Source organism: Anomalospiza imberbis, chromosome 12 (genome assembly GCF_031753505.1).
Source record: "Anomalospiza imberbis isolate Cuckoo-Finch-1a 21T00152 chromosome 12, ASM3175350v1, whole genome shotgun sequence".
Classification (NCBI taxonomy): Eukaryota; Metazoa; Chordata; class Aves; order Passeriformes; family Viduidae; genus Anomalospiza; species Anomalospiza imberbis.
In genome coordinates, this window is record NC_089692.1 from 3,639,487 (window position 1) to 3,650,718 (window position 11,232).

The 11,232-nt window shown below is 41.0% G+C and overlaps 2 long non-coding RNA genes across 2 annotated transcripts; one reads left to right on the forward strand and one right to left on the reverse strand.

Moving 5' to 3' along the window:
- Positions 1 to 3,833: 3,833 nt before the first annotated feature.
- On the reverse strand, positions 3,834 to 7,619 carry LOC137481056 (uncharacterized). Its single transcript, XR_011003276.1, has 2 exons — positions 7,488 to 7,619; positions 3,834 to 6,614 (listed from the first exon to the last, which is right to left on the reverse strand). It is a non-coding gene; the product is annotated as an uncharacterized lncRNA (long non-coding RNA).
- LOC137481055 (uncharacterized) lies at positions 6,954 to 10,942 on the forward strand. The gene is made up of 3 exons (XR_011003275.1): positions 6,954 to 7,046; positions 9,033 to 9,163; positions 10,200 to 10,942. It is a non-coding gene; the product is annotated as an uncharacterized lncRNA (long non-coding RNA).
- The last annotated feature ends 290 nt before the right edge of the window (positions 10,943 to 11,232 follow it).

An 11,232-nucleotide genomic window follows, 5' to 3' on the forward strand; every position in this document is an offset into this window, starting at 1 on the left:
CAAAGCTAGAATGAGAATTAGGAGTTCACTCTTCCACTTCCACACGTGAGAAGAGATTTCTTTAATGGTGTCAGGCCTCCCTATTTTTTCATGAGTTGAAGAGAACCATTTAAATTCATTGAAATTTTAAATAAGATTTTTAATGAACAAATCAACAGTCCTTTGTGACACGGGCTACTACTGCAACCTTCAGAATTGAGATGTATGGCCTTAACACAGGTTAGGCAACCTGCTTGTAATTAAGATTACAGAAGCCTTCTCAAGTTATAATTACAGTGCACCGATGCAGGCACTGTTGTCTTTTTTGCATTCCCTGCTACCAGCAGCACATATGTGACTTGGCATTTAACATGTGCATTGTTCACATTATATCACATTAATAAGGTCAGTGCACCTGAGGGGGAAGGAGCCCTTGCACAGCTTTCCCCCTCTCTGCTCCTGCCCGTGTCACAGCAAAGGCTCCACAGGTCTCTGTGCTGGTATCTCTGGGCTTTCTTCTGCCAGATGGTTGGGTTGTAAGTGTGAGGTCTCATTTCTTTTTCTACTTTTTTTTTCCCCCATCCTTTGGTATATCTTTAATTCTGGAGAGTTTGTTAAATCTGAGTGCAGCAGGTATAATTTTCTCATTAAATCAAAGGACAAGGTCATTATATGTTAAAAGGAGGAAATAACTAGTTCACACATGTTATCTTCACAAAAATATGAGCTGAGCAATTCTGTACTGACCTTTCAATATCATTCAAAATTAAATTCCATATGCACTCTGCTACTGTCTTCTGTTCTGCTGCTATGATGCTAGAATGGATTTTAGAAAAAATACAAATGGGAACTGTTTCTTTATAACTATTCCATTGGAGTTGCTTGGCCCTGATTTCTATTTGTCCATATTTAACATTTTAATGTAACTCGCACATGGTCTCACTGTATCGATCATGGCAACATCAGGTAGTTTCTGACTGCAATAAAAACCACTGTGATCTTTTGCATGCACTACTCTCTCCAGAAATACAGGCCTTGATATGCTTAAGAGTAACAAGTGGAAGGACTTGCATCATTAAATACTGTAGAAAAGACATTAATATAGATTTGTAGTCATAAAATGAATTGGTCTGTCTTGGTGGCAGGAAGCAATTTCTGCAGGGTGTAATTCCAAACACAAAAGAACATTGGTACAAAGGTGCTGTGAAGACACAGAGCAGTAACAGATAAGCCCCCAGAGTACACATTTACTAGAGGAATATTAGAGTGATTTGAGAATGAAGAGAAGGAATAGTAACACTCAGGGCTGCAGTGTTCACATCTGTGAATATGGTTAATTGTTTTATTGCAGCGCTTTAAATGTGGTGCCTGACAAATAGGACTCTGTAAGATGCCTCCTTCTCCTGAGGCCTTAGGATGGAGGTGTTTCTGTTTGCTAGCAGGAGTGTCCTGTGTAAGCCAATAATTTATGAAAAGGCTTGGAAATTGCTAAGGGAGGCAGGTACTTTGTGAGGAAAGCTTTGTCTGGCTCTGCTTTCAGAACCCGGTGCAGCTGGCTTGTAATACTTCCTGTGGTCCTGGAAAACAGCAGAACATTGATAAATATTTGGGGTTTGGGTAAGGATAATGATGACTGTAAGCTTTCTGTGCCTAAAATGGAAGCATTGAGGCCAGAGAGTGTGTTAGATAAGTGGGTAATATTTTATTGAAGCCTCTTGACCAAGACTTGCTCTGATGGTGATGAAATTAGAGATGGGTAAGAAAGTGCTTCATCTTAACGTGGGTTGCCTTTGGAAACTCCAAATGAAAGGTTTTTACAGGAGGAGAACAAACTTTGCCAAGGTTGAGGGTAAAATATTAAACAGCAACAAGAGTGCCATGTTCAGATGGTTCTGCTCTGTTCCAGATTAATGTCCTGACCTTTGTATTTTATTAGTCTGGGATATCTCCATATCTTTCTGGGTTTGACCAGAGACCTTTTCCACCACAGTGCTGTAGTTGATCTATTCTCAGCCTTTTGTCTACTGTGGCTAAAAATAGTTGAGTTGAGCTAGTCAGGAGTTAGGCTGTTTCAAATACAGACAGAGAGGGTGACTTGCCAAACTGGAGGGAGCACAATGAAATGGTTTCAGTTTGAAGATGAGTTCATCCCTTTGCTTTAAGATAAGAAATTCCTGAACTGAGAAGGCAGATACAACTTCCACTTTAAGAAAGGACACAAGGAAAGGTCAAAACAATTTAGAAGAGATTTGTCTCTTCAAATAAGGCAAGTAGTTATGTTGTTTTAAAAAAGGAAATGAAACCGTCATTGTGGAGGACTTATTCATGTAAAACAGATTAAAATATGCATTCATAATATGTAAATATAGAGTCAATTAATATGAAGCTTTTTTACAGTATAAGTGATTGTAACCTGCCAGTGTCCTCTGGGACGACTTTGAAACTGAAATGCTTCTTCTCTATAGTCCTAGTTAACAACAATCAATAAACAGTAAACATAAAGCAGTCTGTTGCCAAGTGAGCAGTGTCTGAATAGGACAGTTTAATTTTCAACAGATGAGCAGAATTTACCAGGAGCATATAGGCTCAGGAGACTGGTATGTATTCCAGGACCAATTCCAGTAGGCAACAGAAAAGTAAAATTCAGAAAGAATTAAAATCTGTGGGTTTGGTCTGACTCCTGTCTGGTTTCCCTCAGATTTCATCACTTACACCCCTGTGAAGTCAAGATGAAGAGGGCATAAAAACTCTGAAGCATTTATTTCCCACTTCCAGTTTGAACTTTTCTTTGATCCTTGAAAGATTCTGTCAAAGCAGGACAGCTGGAATCTGTCAGGAGGCCTATTGGAGAAGGTGGTCGTGGTGTGTCAATTTAGCAAAGGTGACACCTCTCTCCTGCAAAAGATGGTTCTGCTCACAGCCTGGGAAAGAGGTGCCGAGGTAAGAGGCCAAACTCATTGCAGCTCTCACTGTTGCCACAATTCCCTGTAAGCCTGGTGCTGTCAGGAATACTCAAGTCGTAGTAAAGAGATAACATTATTTATACTTCAAATTATACAAGGAGATGTCTGAATATTTTTCCCTTGAACAGGTGCAGTGTTACTGGATAATTAAATGATGCCATGTGACACAGTGTTTTAAGTGGTCATGCTCTGCTCCCCTTTCTAAAATTTAGTCTTTTGGAAGTCATAGAATCCTAGAATATCCTCAGTTTGGAGGGACCCACAGGGATCATTGACCCAGCCCCTGTCCCTGCCCAGACCCCCCAGCAATCCCCCCTGTCCATCCCTGGTGTCCAAACTCTCCTGGAGCCCTGGCAGCCTCGGGGCCGTGCCCGTTCCCTGGGGAGCCTGGGCAGTGCCAGCACCCTCTGCGGGAAGCTGAACCTTTCCCTGCTCTCCAGCCTGACCCTGCCTGGCCCAGCTCCAGCAACAGCAACCCTCTGATCCTGTTTCCAGTGACAGGATCCAAGGGAACAGTACAAAGCTGTGTCTCCTATATGAAAGGTCCTTATAGGAACACAGGTAAGAAGGTATTTGGCCATTTTTACCTGTGATCTGCTTGTGTACAACATTCTGTTAATTTCTCTGATTTTCACTTGGCACATGAACCTTAGAGTATTCATCACTGCATCTTTAATTGCATTAATCCAAGTTGCAAATAGATGCATGCTGCTGGTGGTGCAGAGGTTGGCTCAACGAAATACAAAACTCTTAATTTTAAGTGGATTGCGGAGGGTTTTGCACATTTGGTATGTTCAGCTTTTGAAAGCAGTTTCTGCTGAAAGTCTGGCTACTTAAAATTCAAGCACTCTGCAACTAAAGAACTCCAAAAAAGAGGTAATGAACCATAAATTATTGCCGTTAGATATTTAATACTCAATCAGTATGTGCTCTCTCATGCGTATCCCACTGGCATTGCATTTATTCTGACAGTGTGGTACTGGTTCAATTACTTTGCTCATTTACAATAAAAGATTAATGAAAAGAGGTATATTTTAGTTCACAGAGATTAATTGCATCCCTTACTTTCCCTACTCTAGAAATATTCAACCCATAATCCTGATAGCTTTTTCGTCAACAAGTACATGGAAAATTAATAGACTTCCTTCTGCTGGAATCCTCAGTAGGCTTGCAGATACAAACATCCAGGGAAAAGCTGACTGAAAGTTGGCTTTCTGGTATGGAGGAATTAATTTACCTCCTCTCCCTCATTCTTTCTCTTTCCTTTGCTCTTTAATCCATTCTGATGACACTTTGAATTAGCCAGAAGAAAAACAGGTTTGTGCAGTAAGTGTTGAAACCAGCACATCCTTTGTCTTATGTCATCTAACTAAAACTTGTGATGTCTTTCACTTCTGATGTGTGCCCAATGACCATTGTGAGGGGGGATGGACATTCCAAGAGCTTACTAGGGTGTTAATGCCTTATCAAATTTAACAGCCTTTATATTTGCAGAGTAGCTGCCAAGGTTACTAGTAAAACTGATTTTTAATCTTGCCACGAATGTAGTTGGTACTTGTTTAAAAAAAAGGTGTGTTGTTGACATGTGGGAAGAGAAAAATATTTTGCTTTATTTTAGAGGATTTCCATTTACAATAAGGAGAAAGTGAATCTAAGAAAAGGCAATAACTGCAATATCACAAGAAAACACACTTGTGGCTATCATTTATAACAATACAAATTGAGGTTTACATGCAAGCTGCAGAGCCCTAAAGTAGATCTTCAGCACTAAAATTATAGCAGGGCAGATTTTAGAAGGGATTGCTTTGAGTTCAGCTTAGATAAACATCCAGAAGTTCAGAACGTATCACAAACTTCTAAGGCTGCTAACATTACAAAATTAAAAGGGTAATCTGATTAAAGGAATCATTCTTGCAATGTTTTGGCAATTGTGGATCTGCCCATTACTGGAAACTATTAGTGGGGGGAAAAGGGATAAAATATTTAAATATTTGAAACCTTTGACATTGGTGTAAAAATAGGTGTACACTTTGAATATGTATCTAGTACATGCGCATATTTGTCTCTCCATGGTCTTATAGAAAAAGCTCGTGGAACTACTTTTGAAAATGCTTCCTGGAAATCCTTCTCTAAAGCTACAGTAAAATATGTATCAGCCAGCTAAAAGTCTACATCCAGTTCAACCTCAAAATGCAGTTTTATGCATTATTATCCTTTTTAATCTGTACTATTTTCCATCTTATTAAAGCTCAGCATTAATTCAGAGTGAGCCCCACAGACTTAGGGAGTGGAACAGAAGCAGAACTGGTTTTTGGTGGGGTAGCACAACTTCTGGGGCAGTTGGGCCTGAGGTGAATGAAGAGGCACAACTTCAGGGAGTCCACATCCTCTGTGGTCACTGCACAGGTAGATTTGCCTCTTCCAAGGGCTGAACAAAGACATGGATAAAATATTCAGCTTTGGATTGTTCGTATCTTGCTAATGAGGACTCCAGAGGTCTGTGGAATCTATCTGGAGTGGGGCCTGTGCCTTCCTCTTCAACCTTGTCTCCCTAGCACGGGGCAGGATCAGGAATTCTGAGTTCTGAGCTTGAAAATGAGGGTTAAACCACACACGTGTGCAAGTTCTGAAGAGCTGAGTGGAGACAATATTGCTTAATCCACTGTGCTCTCATTCTATGATCCTGTGCTTCATTTTCCTCCTCTTGCTAGGCATGGGGATCTTTCTGGAAAGGGCTTCACTGGGGCATAAATGTTCTTTGGCTGCTCTTCAGGACAGGCTGGGTTTATTTCTTAGTTTGTTTTAATGAGAACAGAATAGTTTGCTGGTAGCTACATCTGATTTAGAAAACCAGCAAAATACTGCTGCTGTATATAATTCTTCCTGTGTGAAAATTGTGTTTTAAATCTGAATAATTTAGCTTATTTCATGTCTGTCTATGCATACTTTTTCTTTGAATGCTGGATGATTCTATATTTAATTTCTGATCTTTCTACTAGCAGATTTTTTAATTTAATAATACAATAATATGCTTTAGAGCTGCCTGTAATTACTTGGAAGATATGACTTCTCTTTGTGTAAGTTATATGTCTGTAATTAAAAGAAGATCTGGCACATATATCTCCAGTTAATAATACTCATGATAATAGAAAACTTGTGTCGATTTTAATAGGAAACAACTTTTTAATTTGCTTTTATTGAATCCTGTGTAAATTGACACAAAACTATTTCCCTCCCATTGCGCAGTATTTCTTAAGGAGAAAATTTGATAAAAAAGACAGTTTTAAGTTCTGCATAGTCCTACTTTGAGCACCTTTGCAGAATGTCCCAGGGAGCTGTGCCCAGCCATTGGGTTTCTTTGCAGGAAGATAATGCAGCATCTGAAATCAGAAGTTGGTTGAGTGTTTTTGCTCAAGTCAAAACTTGTAATGCTGAAGAATCACTTGTTGCTTAACCTTGTAGACACCAGAGATGCACATACAGCTCAAATTTTGACCTTCAACCTTTTGCACAGAGGTGGAATTTTAGATGTTTGTTATCAGTGTGTCCCTCTCCACAGCCCGAGCAATGAGCTGGGAGCCTGAGAGTAAGAGCTGGTGGATTTAAATCCCCTGTGGCAGAGAACAGACCTGAGATAAGGATGGAGATCCAAGTCCAGTGTGACAGCAGACACTGCAAGCAGGAAAGCAGGTTGTAGAGGCTTTTCTACAGCATCACTCATTTTCCTGACAAATATCATAAAATTATAGAATGGCCTGGCTTGGAAGGGACTGTATAATTCAACTTCCAAGCCTGCCATGGCAGGGACACCTTCCACTGTCCCAGGCTGCTCCCAGCCCCAGTGTCCAACCTGGCCTTGGGCACTGCCAGGGATCCAGGGGCAGCCCCAGCTGCTCTGGGCACCCTGTGCCAGGGCCTGCCCACCCTGCCAGGGAACAATTCCTAATTCCCCATATCCCATCCAGCCCTGCCCTCTGGCACTGGGAGCCATGCCCTGGGTCCTGTCCCTCCAGCCCTTGGCAATTGTCTCTCTCCATCTTTCCTGCAGCTCCTCCAGGCCCTGCAAGGCCACCCTGAGCTCAGCCCAAAGCTTCTGCAGTGCAGGTGAGCAATGGCAGCTGTGCCAGCCTTTCCTGCCAGCAGAGCTGCTCCATCCTCTGCTCCTGCTGGTGCCTCCCCTGGGCTCTCTGCAGCAGCTCCAGGTCCCTCCTGTGCTGGCCAGGCTGGGGCAGCTCTGCAGGTGGGCTCTCAGCTGAGGGGCAGAGGGGCACAATCCCCTGCCCTGCTGCCCACGCCGGGCCCAGCCCAGGGCAGGGTTGTGCCGGCAGCTCTCGGGGCCGGGCAGGGCCAGCTCTGCCCCGCAGCTCCCCCAGGGCTCTCCCAGGGCTGCTCCGGCTGCTCAGCCCCAGCCTGGATGGATCCCGGGGGCTGCCCTGGCCCAGGTGCAGCCCCAGCACTCGGCCTTGTCAGACCTCAGCAGATTCCCAGGGAATTCCCACCTCTGGAGCTTGTCCACGTCCCACTGCCCCCTCAGCTCTGTGTCACCTGCAAACCTGCTGAGGGTGACCTTGATCCCCTCATCTTTTGTGCCTTCAAGCCTGTAGGACCATGTGAGGAGAATCTTTTGATGAAAATCCTTTTTGTGGCTCCCGCACTATCAGACAGTGAGAAGTTACCACAGCAGTTTCTCCCAGTGAAACTCCAGTTCATTTGGCTGTAGTTGCCCTTTCCACACTGCTGGAGAGTGGAATGACTGGATCTTGGTTAAATCTAACTCTGCACTTTTGTTCTGCTGCCCCAGTCTGATCCCCAGCTGGTTGTTAACGTTCTGTGTGAATATTCGTATCTCTGTGCCTCTGTTTCATGCCAGAGAAGGACCTGGTGGTGTCTAATTTGAAAATGTAATTATTCTTCAAGCAGTGGTCTTGCAGAGACACCCCTTAAACTAAATTTCACAATTTATCAAGTCTTACCGGCTTGTACAGTTGCACTCCAAGTCCTGAACCAATTAATTCAGCGTGGTATTAAAGATAAGAGCAAAGGATATTTGAGGGGGACAAGACATATTTTTTAACTGGGTTAGGTGATCTTGTCTCACTTTTTCTCTATTCTGTCTTTTGTCTTCCATCAGAGACCACATCTTAAATAGTAATATTTTAAATCTCATTGAAACTCTTCCAAAACTGCTGCAAAACTCTGTATTTTTCTTCATCTTAAATCTTAACTAAATCTTTATCTAAAATTTTGGACAGATAATTTTCCACAGTCCTCATTGAATAAATCAAAGCATCTGTTTCTTTAGCATTTGATTTTCTTTCGGTTGCAGTCAGGGATGGACCAGCCAAGGGAGAATAGAAGAGCATTGATCTCTTTTCTTCCCCTTAGATGAGTAAGATCTCTGGTGCTGTTTGTTTCTAGGACATAATTCAAAAGTTCAGGAAAATCAAAAGTCTTCCCATTTGCTTCAGAAAGCCTTGAATATAGCTTATAGAAGATAATTGCATATTTAATTTTTGTGCATGTACATAAATATTAAAGCCAGGAAAATATCTGTATAGAATCTTGCTTAATTAAAAATTGGCTTATACAGATATTGATTCTTTAGCTCAGCAGAAGCAAAACCAATGCCAGGAGTGAAATGGTGATGTATCTTGGGGGGGAATTTTCTAGCAGAGCATGTTATATCAAGTAAGTAAAAAGTAATGTGGAATAAGAAACAGGGCCTGATGTGCTGAGTTCTTTCTATGAACTAGAATGCTGACTCAGATTTTACAGAATCTTAATTATGTTTTTTGGAGTGGGAGGAAGATCAGCTTAGTACTAAAAAGTGTAATCATATGTAGCTCTGCTCTACCTTTAACAAAGTAAGACAAGATAAATTTTAGTCATTTTACTTAAAATGAAATTCTGTTGAAACTTAGTGTCTTATCTTTATTAGTGCAATATTTTAAGTCAGAGCAACTCTCTGAATGACTTTGTGAGACAGAACAAGCAGAAATCAATCACTGAATTAATAGCTGTATATAAGAGTGGTTCTTAATATCTTCTCAGAACTGTTCTCCTTTAACAATGTCTTTTTTTCCCCTGGAGTGAATAGGGAAGGACTTGCTTGAACGCATCTGCATCAAGTCTATTTTAACATTTTCCTAAATCTGTTGGATCCTCATCCTGCTCCCTCCATACCCTGACACTGCCCAACTCCATGACAATAAATGAAGTAGGTAAGGTTGTAGAAGGGTTTTAAGATGGAGGCTGTTGGATCCTCAGGAAATTCTGTCCTGAGAGGGAAGAGCAGGCACAGTCTGAGCTGCAAAGCTTAAAATTACTTAAAATAAATCATACAGGGGTGAGGGAAAGGTCTAGAAGCTTAAAAGGTAATGTAGGTCAAGCTTAGCTATCTTGTTCCAAAATCAGGCTGCAGTGCTTCCATGACCAGCCTTTCCATGGATGAGATCCTGGAGTTCTCAAAATTGGTCTTATTTGGATTTTATCCGATTTCTTAACTTTTTACTATTGTTTTTTGTCCTCCAAAAGTAATAACTAAGGATGGTAAAATTGATTACCATTGGGGAAATTCACAGATGCATTAACTGGATTCTCTTTGACACACAAACAATGCATCTGAATCTCCATATCTTCAGAGATTTTCTTGTGTTCAGTTTCATCTCCTTGTGAGGAAAAGATGGAGTTTTGTTGCCTGAATCTTCTGTATAAAAATGTTACTGGAAAAGCAGAATATACTGGCTATTCCATTACCTGTTGTGTATTGCTTTTTATGATCAAAACTGTTGGAAACCATGATTTAAAAAAGCTTACATGAGACAAAACCCCAAAAATATCCCCAAAACAAACCCAAAACCTCAGAATATTTGGTAGATAATGTTTATTAGCTGAAGAGTAAGCATTGTTCCCGAAATACCAAGCAAGTTGTTATTGGTCACTATCTTAACAAAAATATAATCAGGTGAGAAAGATTATCAGGAATTAATATCTTTTGCCTTTTATCACAAATTATTTAGTATTTATTTCTATTTGATTGTGTGAAAAAAGCTGTAGTCATCTTTTATTAGCTGAACCTTCTGGAAAGAAAGCCAAACCCAACAATACTGTTTGGATAACTTGTTCTACATAGCAGCAATTCTTTGTGGATAAATTTAATTATATCTAAAGAGCTGTCATTAACTAGGTGATGATTTCAAGGAAAAGTACATAGCCATCCTCAGGAGGGGGAATTATATCTGTCAGTTTTTCTTGCAGCAGTAAGAAACACCAAAATATATTAAATTAGGCTCTAAAAGCAGTTCTTTGTGGCATGCTTTACTCTGCTATTGCTCTTAGGCTCTGGCCTGTCTAAGAGCCCAAACACTGTCTCAAATGCTCCTTTGGGAACATTTTCCTCGTGAAGGTACCATGGATGTAATCAGCAGTTCAGCTGGACCCCCTGGTTTGTTGTTTACATTAAGAAAAGGACAAAGCACTCTGTGTTTGAGGGGGACCCTTTTATAAAAGGTGTCTTGTGTGTATCCCATTGCAGCTAAGGTCAATGTTGCTGCTACAAAGCTGACTCGAATGGAACTTAGTTTGCAAGTAATAAGGACTAAACAAAATAATTTACTGTAAACCCAGGACATTTGGTAAAAGTGATGGTTCTGTTGGGTGAACGGGAGAGAAAAGCAAAGCTTTTGGAGTTCCTTTTTTTGTTTGGTCTTTGTCAGAATATTATTTTACTCAATATCTGTTAAATGGCCAATAATTAGCCATCAGGTTTTGCACTTAGTCAGCTGCTCAGGTGTTCTACTCAGTCTCTGTCCCAACTGACTCTCTTCTTGATCTTCTCAGCACACGTGTGGAAGACAGTGCTTTAGAAGGCTTATTGTGTCTTCCTCTAAAGGAGTTCTGTACTGTAATTTATAGTCATTAGGATTACACTTAGTGGGTAAAAACCCCCAAAGTTCCTGAAATGACCTTCACTTTGTTTTGTGGCTCTGGGGAGGAGCTAACTGCCAAATATTAGTTAGTCCAAAAACTAGTTTGTTTGAAGCACAATAATAAAAGCAGCCAGGAGGTGTAGAGGCTTTCTCCTAAAAAATAAAAAGAAAAAAAGGGTTGAGGAGTACACAAGAGAGTGGGAGGGGTCTGCAGAGAGGAGAGTCAGGTCATTGTAAATGGAGGATGTGCTTCTGGGCAGAGTGGTCAGAGTCACACCTGGAGAGAGGCAAAACAATTCTATGAAAGCTTATGACACTATTGACAGTTACCAAATGTATTTCAGCATAGGACATGATGTGAA